The sequence below is a fragment of the Thermobia domestica genome, chromosome 12 (genome assembly GCF_964235325.1).
Source record: "Thermobia domestica chromosome 12, izTheDome1.hap1.1, whole genome shotgun sequence".
NCBI classification, from domain to species: domain Eukaryota; kingdom Metazoa; phylum Arthropoda; class Insecta; order Zygentoma; family Lepismatidae; genus Thermobia; species Thermobia domestica.
In genome coordinates, this window is record NC_137465.1 from 148,038,426 (window position 1) to 148,050,740 (window position 12,315).

Here is a 12,315-nt window from a genome sequence, read left to right on the forward strand (position 1 = left end):
GGTTTTGTACGTTCTCTTTTATAATATAGATTGTATATGTAATGTATTTGCTTATTACATACTGCATAGAAGAAGAAAGAAAACACTGGTCATACATGAATTAGAAACTCCAACCGGAAGTAGGCTGAAATCTTGAAAAACGATGCGAGATATTCAGAAAAAATAATCGAAAAAAATCTCCCCTTTATGATACTCCTTGCCGATTTTTTTAAAAAATCAAGACGGCTTTCACTTGTGTCTGTAAAGGGACATTACATATGTTGCGAGGAATGAGAAGGAGATTTATGCTTATATGCGAATGATGCGCTGTGTAGAGAGCGCAGGTTAAGCTAGGTTTGTAAGAAAAAGTTCTACCATTAAAAATAGTATTTTATTGTAATAACCCCTAAAATAATCAAAACAAAGATCAAAAAGTAACGTAACAAAGGGGAGAGGTTCGGCATTGCGTCACGAAGTGTGACAAGCAGGAGAGAGGGGGTAAAAATTGGTAAAAAATAGCGTTACCTAATATGTGGGCGGCCCCTAGAACAGAAATTATTTTTGTCAGGAAATCTTAAAGAAAATAAGTGAAATTTCAAAGAAAATCAGCCCTATGTAGATAGGTTCTGTGTACAAGGGCTTAAACTAAAATAGTTATGCACAAAGGTATAACGTTTGGTCCGGGACAGTAATTATTGGTTGAACATAATAAAACTACCTGGAATATAATTTATGCACAAAAAGCAAATAATAATAATAATAAGAAGAAGATGAAGAAGATAGAGACCAGTGTTTTTTAGTTTCCCGGAAGGAAACCAAAATTTGCCGGCTTTTTCAGGTCTCAAAAACACTAGCTGCATCATAATTTCTTTTGGCTTTGTAGCTGCCCCCCTCAAAAACGACGCACCCCTCCTACATAAACCTGCTGGCCACACCCCTGTGTCTTCTCTTCCAGCCAGTAGGCGTGATCCAGGGATTTGTCGTAGGTCTTGGGAATATTGCCCAAAAGTATTTACCTTCATGATGTCTATGTTGGTCTTGATACCTTCTCCATTTTTCCTGTCGGAGCTGGTGGAGTTGGGCGTGTAGGCTCTCCGTTGGAAGCAGGATTTCGTTGATGTGATCCAGATGAGTCCCGGCCTTTGCTAGACGGTCACAAACCGAGTTACCAGAGATACCAAAGTGACCAAAATATGAAAAAATTGACATATTGTTCTCTGTCCTTGAGCGTTATGAGTTGTTGTTTGATATTACCATGAATCCAAGTCATTCGGTTCGACAGGGCCGAATTTGTAGACTTGTTAGAGCGCTAAGGCTGTTACTACAGATTCCGAAACATTGATATTTCCGTTCTATGGCATTGTTGTATGATTAACGTTTGCGTCTCGCGCAGGTTCTTCTTTTTCTTCAAATAAAATAGGATCTCTCTTTGGTAGGCGTGATAAGTTTATTGAAGTTAATAAAAAAAATAAAAGTTACAAGTTCCACTACAAACGATTACAAATGCCACTGAATGTTCTTTTAGCAAAATTATTAAAGTTCCACCTTAGATATAAAATAGAATCACAAAATTCGAAGATATACTAGAATATACGATGTATTAAGTAGACTAAAATACAAGATGTTATAAAACAAATTACTGTGACGAATCAAGATACTTGTTATAATCCAAGATATAATAATCCTAGATACAGAAATCCGAGATACAGACCGCAGAACGAAAAATGATAATATGAACGTCTATCCCTGGAATGTGCCAAACATTGTATAGTCACTAGTATATAAAACTATCGTAAGCACAAAGATCGAATCATAACATGAGTTTAGGTCGACACGTGGACGCACGTGGAGACCTATCATACAGACTTTGAAGCTGGACTTAGTAATCCATGCTCTCACTGCGTGATGTACACGCGCGTACATTATCATACTTCCTTGAAAAAGAAACCATTACAAAAAAGAGTATTTTGAAAGTACATACACTATCATCACATATGTGTGACCCTTCAGTGACCCTACATCCTGTTGTTCTTGGCTGGCACATTATCAATAGCTTAAAGAATAAAGATTCGTCTTTTATACAATATTAACATTGACTTCAAAAATAATATAACTATAAAATACACTAACTTATAATCGAACCCTGAACCTTTATATACACTATGTACAGTGACATTCCAGGTAAGTACTGCTAAGAGGGGAGGTGCATCGTAGGTGATAAACAAAATAAGAAAAAGAAAAGAAAAAAATAACAGTAAATATATGTTCATACAACACCTCCCTCCTTTTTTGAATTTTCATATCAAATTGCGAATTTGGTTGCGAATTTGGATACTGAAAATTCACAGTCTGATATGAAACAAAAAAGATTTTTTTTACCTTTCCTTACGTAGATTAGGACTTTTCTTAGATGGGACAGCTACCTGTAACTCATCTGTAATCTCAGTAACCTGATCAGCAATTCTTGACATGACTACAGGCTCAGTGGTATCTTGTTTTTGATTTATTTTGGTAATAATAAAAGGTTTAATGCATATTTGTTTACAACAGCTATCATCATCAAAATACCTTTTGAAAAAGCGAAAACATTTACATCGGTAACAACAACAAAATAGTAATATTAGAGCTATCAGAACTGTGCCAAAATATGAAAACCAAGAGAGATGAGTTACCTTTTCAGAATGAAGTAGTTTCCATTGTTCATCATCTATTTTCTTTTCTACTTCCTGAATTTTATGGCTTGCTACCTTTAAGTCACTAACCGAATTAATTACATGCTGAATAGGTAGGTTAATTGTCATATCTTCCAGGTATATATGAGAATTTAATATTTCACAACAATTATCAGTAAGATTTAATTTCGGAGTAAAGTCTTTACCTGTAACATTGGTTTCGAACCACATTTGTGTTTGGAGGATCGCCTTCAAACCATAAGCTTTACAATTATTATCTAGATGAATAATACCTGAATTTGTTAAAATTAAATCATAAGGTTCAAATCCATTACATAATATTGTCATTTTCTCTTCCTGTGGAGCAGCAAAAATCCACTCATTATTATTTAAGGTTACGAATATACAATGATCAATTTGTATCACATGTTTATTACAATCCATGGGAACATAATGAACATATTGTAATAATTTCATTTCGCACTCTTGATTTATATGGCTAGACAAGATAGGAAACGTTTGTTTACACAAAAACCAATCTTGTTTAAGAATCTTACATTTATTGAACTCAATTTCAGTCATTTTTGCGTAATATTGCTTAATTGAATCAACTAAAAGGTAAGGTTTTTCAGGTTGAATAAAAACAAATTTATTTGTTGTATTCTTTATTTTAGTGGGGAAGGGAGTTAACTTATATACTAGATAACGAATGGAATCTGTCAAAGGGAGACGAATTACATAGGCTAATATTCCATTATTGATAAACACATCTAAATTAATTATTTTCAATAACAAGTAACTATTCCTAGTACTTGTCCCAATTGGTAAAGATAACGCACTATGGAGGTCACTTTGACTAGCCTTCCAATGTTGGATTATTTGATAAGGAGTGATTATGTGAGGCTGTAATACACCTTTCTGTGCATTTAAAATTGCTTGCAAAACAATTTCATACTGATCCTTTATATCTCTTAAATACCTTTCAACTTTTGCGATATGTTCATTTATTGTATACTTTAAATTTAAATCTAAAAATGCTTCGTTTAAAATGTCTCTCTCTTTTTGATATATCTTTACTTATATGCTCTAAACCTTGACTCAAAATATTTTCGTTAGTCTCTACTGTGTGAAGAGTGTTATTAATACCTTGTAGGGTAGATTTAACAATAGTCATCTGCTCTTTACTCAATTTCAAGAAATCTAATTGTTCTTTTTCTAATTTATTGATTTTTTGAGTGTAATAATTGGCATCTTCATCGTCTAAGGTGCCAAATAGAAATTTAGCAAGGTGACCAATACCATCTATTAACCCTCGTTTTCTTCTACTTTCTTGCGAAGAAATTTTTGTTACTTCTTTTATTATTTCCTTAACCTCTTTGATATCAGATACCTTAGTCAAAACTTGATTTACGAACACTGTAGCACAACTTGTTTTATTTGATTTCACCACTGAGTGTCTACACAGGTTTTGTGTCCTATCTACGTAAGTTTCCAAGTTACGAAAGCTTATATCTAGCTTAGTTAAGTTAACGTAAGAGACCAATTGCCAGTAAGTATTATATAACTGAACCTCTCCTAAAGAGTCATAATAAATACCTGCCGTATTTTCAAATTTCTTTATGCGTGCTCCAAGCTCTAGACTACTACATATAAGAGAAACCAGTAGAATAGCTTTAAGTCCTATCATTTTGAACAATCCTGTAAATATAGAAACGTTATTTTACTTTCCTTACTTTTTTTTACAAGATAACTTGAAGAATTTGAGTTACTTAATAATACATCTTTAATCTATTGGCATGCACAGTCATCTCTTGTTTGCGAACCTTTAAGGTACAGTTTACACCTTTTGTTCGAATTATATCGTACGGTCCGCGCCACAGACTGTCAAGTTTCTTTGATCTGCCGCGGCGGACTGACTCATCATATAATAACACTTTATCTCCTTTCTGAAAAATGCATTCGTTTTCGTTTCTATCATAATATTCTTTACTTTTCTCCTTTTTGTCAATGAGGTTTGCTCTAGCTAATCCGTGCATCTCCTGCAATTTGTGTTTTAACTGTTTTACATAGTCATCGTAATTGTATACAACTTCAGAGGGTTTTCTTTGTAATACAACTGGTACATTTACAGGTTTCCCGAATAACAGTTCGAAGGGAGTGTATTGAGTGGAACTATGAGGAGTGGTATTATAACAGAAAGTAGCATATGATGCTAATTCGTCCCAATTATTCTGATTTTCTGCCACATAACATCGCAAGAAAAATTTTAAAGACTGATGGAATTTTTCTATACCACCATTCGATGCCGGATGGTATGGGGTAGTATGCAGTTTTTCTATTTGTAACAATTTACAAATACGCGTGAAGACATCGCTTAAGAAATTACTTCCGCAATCAGACAATATACTGTGTGGAATGCCAAATTTTAGCACTACATTCTCGACAAAGGCTTTGCTGATTGTATCAGCATCTTGAGAAGGGATGGGAATTGCAATAACAAATTTTGAAAGGTTATCTTGTACAGTCAATAAATATTTGTTTCTCTGTTCTAAAGTTTCTGGAAGAGGCCCGACTAAATCTAAAGAGACCTTTTCAAAAACTGTACTGGGAGTGTCAGTTATTACCATCTTCATTTTTGCCTTTTGTTGTGTGTTCCTATTCTTTTGACATATTTCACACCCTTTTATGTAATCTTCAACATCTTCCTTCAGTTTTGGCCATTCTTTAATGTCAATATTATTTAAAGAAAGGTACTTCCTAATCTTTTCATAACACCTATTCATTCCTATATGTCCACCTAGAATTTGAGTATGAAACTCTTCTAAAATTTTCTTTTTCGTTTCTAAGTCTAAAGCTTCAGCTTTTTCTTTCTGTTCTGAATCACAATTTGATACCCTATCTTCTTCTTCAATATCATCTAAAGAATACATTCGTGACAAGGCGTCAGAATTTGTATTTAAGCTTCCTTTCTTATACACAATTTCGTATTGATATTCCTCTAAAAGTATTCTCCATTTTAGAAGTCTAGATGTCGGATTTTGTACTCTAAAAACCCACGTTAGTGGCTTGCAATCTGTGACAAAAGTTACTTTTGTTCCGTAAATGTATGGTCTAAAAATTTTGCTAGCCCACACTAGAGCCGCCAGTTCCCGTTCAGTCGCTGAATACAATCTCTCTGCTTTATTGAAAACTCTACTAGCATATGCAATTGGAAGATCTTTGTTTATTTCACCCTGTGAGAGAATAGCTCCGCAGGCAAATGCCGAAGCATCCGATGTGATTATAAAAGGCTTTTTAAAATCAGGATACTGCAGAATTGGAGGAGTTGTCAATTTCTCTTTAAGAGAATCAAAGCAACTTGTTGTTTGACTCCCCAAGAAAACTGGACGTTTTCTTTTAATAAGGACGTTAAGGGTAAAGCAATTTTACTGTAGTCTTTTAGAAATTTCCTATAATATCCAGTAAGTCCTAGAAATCCCTTAATTTGTTTCTTAGTCTGAGGAACAGGAAAGTTCTGAACTTTCTCTACTAATCTTGGATCTGGTTTTACTCCGTTAAGTGTAATGACATGTCCTAAGTATGTTATTTCTGGCTTCAAAAATTCGGTCTTATCTACACTTAACTGCAAATTGCTTTTGCGAAATCTTTGCAAAATCTCACGTAATCTACTATTATGCTCTTCTAAAGATCTAGAGAAGACCACTAAATCATCAAGATAAATAAAGCAACTCGTACCTGTCAGCCCTGCTAACACTGTATTCATCAACCTTTGAAAGGTGGCCGGTGCTGTCGCCAGACCGAAAGCAAGTCGCTTGAATTGATAATGATTTTCAGGTGTACTGAACGCAGTTATATATATCCTTTTCCCTAATATAGCATTGATGGTACCCACTATGGAGATCTAAACTGGAAAAGTAACGTGCATTAGCTAAATTACTCAAAATGTCGTCTATGTTAGGTAACGGAAAGGACGAATGGACACATAAATCATTGACAGATCGATAATCGACTATTAGTCTATATTTCTGTTTTCCTGATGCATCGAGTTTCTTTGGAATAAGGAAAATAGAACTGTTCCAAGGAGAAGTTGAGACTTCTATAATGTCTTGTTTTAACAATTCTTCTATTTGTCTATTTAATTCTTCCTTATGACATTCTGGCACTCGGTAATTCTTTTTGTTAACAATTTTGCCTACATGTTTAGGATCAATAACAATTTCATGTTCAAGAACATTTGTAGCAGTTAGTTTGTCTCCTGGTAAAAAGAAAACATCATTGAATTCGTCACAAAGTTCAAGTATACTTTCTTTTTCTTTGGGTGGTAAATGACCTAACCTTAATAGCTTATGAAGCAATTTTAAACGTTCAGTTAAACTTTCTGAATTTGACTTTTGTGGAACCCTGTCTTTTTCACACTGAATATTTAAAACATGGTTTTCTTCTAATTTCTCTAAGTCTATCGGATCTAAAGTTATATTCTCTACTGAAGAATTCACATTTAACACACTAGCTATACATTTATTTTCTTTCGCTACTGTCAAACAAGAAAGAAAAACACCCGGTTTAATCTCTCGTTTTTCTACAATTCCAATTCCTGTGCTGTTTGTGGGAACAAAAACTAGCTTCTCGCATCGAGCTGGAATACTATATGTCAACGGTAGTATAAGCTTATCGCTGCCCTTAAGGTCAAGTTTCTGGCAAGCATGTGTTGACAAGGGAGGAGGAGGGGGAGGATGGAATTCTAACAAACATTTTTTTTGTTTCAAAAAATCACGACCAAGAATGTGTCTGCCTTCTGATAAGCATCCTTCAGAAATAACATGAAATTTATGTGAGAATTCTACTCCTTTTATCGCTAACGTTAGATAAATAGTGCCTAGTGACCTAGTTTTAACATTGTTTAATCCTTTCAATGTCACAGTTTGTGTTGTATCAATATTCTTTCTAAAACTGCATGGAAGTGCATGGATTTGCCAAAGACTTAAGTCACTGCCTGTATCTAAGAGAAAAGTTGCATCAACATGCAATTCTTTAATGAATGCCGTAATAGTACCTTCTTCTTGATTTGTTACTATGCAACCCTTCGTGTTATCTGAGATGCAAACAGGTTGCTCATTTACATCCATTTGCGGTTTCCCTGACCATTACAACTTGAGCACATCTGACTACTGCAGGCTTTTACTTCATTAAAATGCAGAGAACTTTGTTCTTTATCACAAATTCTCTCATTTCTACTAGTATTTACCCTACTAGTATTTCCACTAGTATTTACCCCACTAGTATTTACCCTACTAGCAACATGCAAACAATTGCTAAATCCTTCCGTGCCTCGCGCGGCGCTCTCGGAAAAATTACAATTAACCCCTCCTGTGCCTCTCGCGGCGATCTCAGGAGAATTACCATTATTACATCCTGTGCCTCTCGCGGCGATCTCAGGACAAATTTCACAAACATGTACCGTTTTCACAAACTGATTAGAAGAATTTCCTCTTTCCTTTCTTTTCTGTAATTTGCATTGAGCTTTGGTGTGACCAGGCTTATGGCATAGGTAACATACTAATTCTTTCTTTTGAGCTTTCTTACTATTTACATTTGGAAAGGGGAGAGAAGTGTGGGAAGTGATCTGTATTTCTTCTTCTAGAGCGAGTTCGATAATATATCCTAAGGATGTATCATCATCGCTTTTGGATCTTACAATCATCTGAATTCTGTCATTTGTTAGCCCCTGAATAAAACATGCTTTAGCTAAAATTTCAACAAGTGCAATATAGCTCCTGGCAATTTAGATGCATCTATAACACGAGCAACGGCTTCGCGTAATTGACTTTCAAGAGTATCTACTTTACTTGCCCATGAAGCAATTGAATCAGCTTTGGTTTGTCTAGCACTAAAAAGCTGGCATGCATAAAAATCAATAGTTCGTCTAATGGAATAATTTTCTATTAATATTTATTTAACAGCTTCCCACGTAGTAGTGGTTTTTCTAACTAATAACTTAGATCTAGCATCCCCAGTTATTTTTGCTTTAACAAATTTCAAAAGGGTACTATGCTTAGCTGGGTCAACCAATTCAAAAGCAGCATCTACATTAGACAGAAATTCTTCTAATGCTTCTTTTTTTCCCGAAAATGGTACCGAAATTAACTTTAGTGCTTCTGACACACTACAATACTCTACTTCTATATCAGAAGAATCAGCACTACCACTGGTAGCCATTGGCAATTAGTACTTACGTTAAACTATACAATTTAAATCTACAAAAAAATTTGTTAACCACAATACCTTTCTTACACCTTCTGTTTTGCTAAGTATTCCCAAGATTAAACGAATGAAATATTTTAATCCTTCCCTAGAGGAACGGTGAATACTAAAGCCTTCTATCCTAGACTCCTCTTGTCTTGATTTTACGTTATTCACTTCACAAGAAAACAACAACCGCGGTGACCAAAGAACAATTCTTTTCTATCTCCAGGCGTAACACTTCAAAATTTTGGAATGTTCAAACAAGCAATGAAAATTGTAACCAACCTTGAATTTCCTGTGATGGGGGGTGCTGCTGGCGTCGATCCTGGTACTTTCCTGATGTTGGTTTAAAGATGAGGCCTCTGGATTTCCACAAGATCTCGGCTTGGAATGTTGCTCAACTGGGACCAGCCACACTTGAGAATGGTACTGCTTACTGGATCTCTGGAACTGGATGTAATAAAACTGGAACACTGGAACGTGTGTACGCCGAGGTATCCGCTACACCTAGTACAGGCAAGCTTCTTACACTCACAGTAAAAATGGTGTTGTCGACGAAGTGCGGTCTGTATCTGGACGTAACGATATTTTAAAAAACGTATCAGCTTCGTGTCGAAGAACGAACTTTGATTACAATGATGAATGTTCAACTTGGTAACTTTGGAACGTGCACTGGAATCGAACTTCGAGTACTTCGGTTGAGATCCTGCCCAGCTGCCACCACTTTATTTTCCTGTTGTATGATTAACGTTTGCGTCTCGCGCAGGTTCTTCTTTTTCTTCAAATAAAATAGGATCTCTCTTTGGTAGGCGTGATAAGTTTAGTGAAGTTAATAAAAAAAATAAAAGTTACAAGTTCCACTACAAACGATTACAAATGCCACTGAATGTTCTTTTAGCAAAATTATTAAAGTTCCACCTTAGATATAAAATAGAATCACAAAATTCGAAGATATACTAGAATATATGATGTATTAAGTAGACTAAAATACAAGATGTTATAAAACAAATTACTGTGACGAATCAAGATACTTGTTATAATCCAAGATATAATAATCCTAGATACAGAAATCCGAGATACAGACCGCAGAACGAAAAATGATAATATGAACGTCTATCCCTGGAATGTGCCAAACATTGTATAGTCACTAGTATATAAAACTATCGTAAGCACAAAGATCGAATCATAACATGAGTTTAGGTCGACACGTGGACGCACGTGGAGACCTATCATACAGACTTTGAAGCTGGACTTAGTAATCCATGCTCTCACTGCGTGATGTACACGCGCGTACATTATCATACTTCCTTGAAAAAGAAACCATTCCAAAAGAGAGTATTTTGAAAGTACATACACTATCATCACATATGTGTGACCCTTCAGTGACCCTACATCCTGTTGTTCTTGGCTGGCACATTATCAATAGCTTAAAGAATAAAGATTCGTCTTTTATACAATATTAACATTGACTTCAAAAATAATATAACTATAAAATACACTAACTTATAATCGAACCCTGAACCTTTATATACACTATGTACAGTGACATTCCAGGTAAGTACTGCTAAGAGGGGAGGTGCATCGTAGGTGATAAACAAAATAAGAAAAAGAAAAGAAAAAATAACAGTAAATATATGTTCATACAACAGCATGTCTAAGTCCCATCCGAATAGCCCATAATTCTGCGTGAAAAATCGACATTTGATTTGGTAGTCTTTGTATTTCAAATTGTGAATTATGAGGTGTATATATGCCCGCTCCTGTGTATTCCGTTCCTGCCTGTGTTCTTTTGTATGCATCCGTATATATGAGAGTACGTTGGGGATGATTTTCTTCCATGTAGTTTTCCCATCTGGGAGCCACGCTCTTGGGGCACAGTAGTTTGTTTATTAGTAGAAATTGGTCTTTCCAATTCTATGGATTGGAGCGTAGCTCTATACTGAATGTTATAACAATTAAGACGGGGATTCCGGTATATTGCTTGTTTCCTGCGTCTCATGTTTACATATGCCTGATACAACTAGGGAAGTCTCTGATGGTACTGTAGTGCTGTAATGCTACGGAAATTGTATTTTGAGAACACTTGACAATATTCTGTTTTTGTGTTATTTTCTTTTATTATTTATAAACGTACTAGCCCAGACATAAAATACTACTTATATTTTTAGCATGGGTCGCCACTTATAAAAAAAAGGAAAAAACTTATCAAAGAACTAATTTTTACTTCACGTATTCAGGTTCGTTGCTTCAAGACTTGTGCTATTGTAATTTCGTTGCCACCTGACACCTTATATTAAATCTGAACCATAGTCATTGAAAAAAATACTAGCGGTTATTCCTGAAGGACAATAAAATATCAGTTTATTTAACACTTACTGTACAGGTTATACTGTACGCCGAAAATCTTACCGTAGTAAGTTTACACCTGTAATACTTTGCAGCTGTGCTGTAATACTTAAAGAATGCAGATGAGATGAGTACTATTATTTATAAGTGCGAAAACCACATTCTAGCAGCACTATAATGATATCAATACCCGTCTGCTATTTCCACTTTGATTTGCCGTTAGTTTTCATTCCTAACTTTGAAAATTAAAATTCACAAGGAATGTTGTATTTTAAATGTTCTATTTCCTTAAAAGATATACTTATCCTGTTAATGCATTTATGAGTTTTAAGACACGTAAATGTTGTTTTTCTAATAAGTAACATGCTCCAATCTCTCTGGTTTTCTTGCCGCACAATTCTGGACGGTGAACAGTTCAACTTACCCTCTTTCTTTCCGCAAATTCTTTTCAAAAGCACAATATACAAATTACAAAAACTAATTTTGACAATTGTAAAGACACTAGTTAAACAATCTAAAAAAACACACCAAACCAAAAGAGTGAACCATAATCAGAATTACATAAACAAATGAAAACAGACAAAAACATTATAAACAGAATGTTCAAAATATTGTAGGGGAAAAACTGAACGCTACAGTGCACCCTGTCTGTTTTGCGTGTATAGCAGTTCTAATTTCGGAATAACCGTAGAGGTAGTTGTGCCTAATCTTCTCATAATGTAACGCTCGGCATAATGCTCCACTTGTACTGCAAAAGGGATGGTACCTGCTACTTCTAATAAGGCGTTGGTGGGCGCAGTTTGAGGTAGTGAAAAGATAGAACGTAGAGTGGTTGCTTGTAGTCTCAGTGGTATTTGGCATAGTCGGGCTGGTGTAGGTGCTAGTAGAATCCCTCCATATATACGAATGGCGTCGATACATTGTTGGGATATGCATAATAATGGACCTACGTCCGTCTCCCATTTTTTTACTGACGTATAATGTTGATATAAGGTCTTATCTTCTCTTGTAGCGCTGCTAATTGTGGCTTCCAAGTTAATCGGCCATCAAAGGTGATTCCCAAATAAACTAACTT

At 35.2% G+C, this 12,315-nt stretch overlaps 1 long non-coding RNA gene across 1 annotated transcript; it reads right to left on the bottom strand.

Annotated features, from left to right (window-relative positions):
• Positions 1-3,457: 3,457 nt before the first annotated feature.
• Positions 3,458-9,700, bottom strand: LOC145666722 (uncharacterized). The gene is made up of 2 exons (XR_014127809.1): positions 9,180-9,700; positions 3,458-4,349 (listed from the first exon to the last, which is right to left on the bottom strand). It is a non-coding gene; the product is annotated as an uncharacterized LOC145666722 (long non-coding RNA).
• Positions 9,701-12,315: the final 2,615 nt, after the last annotated feature.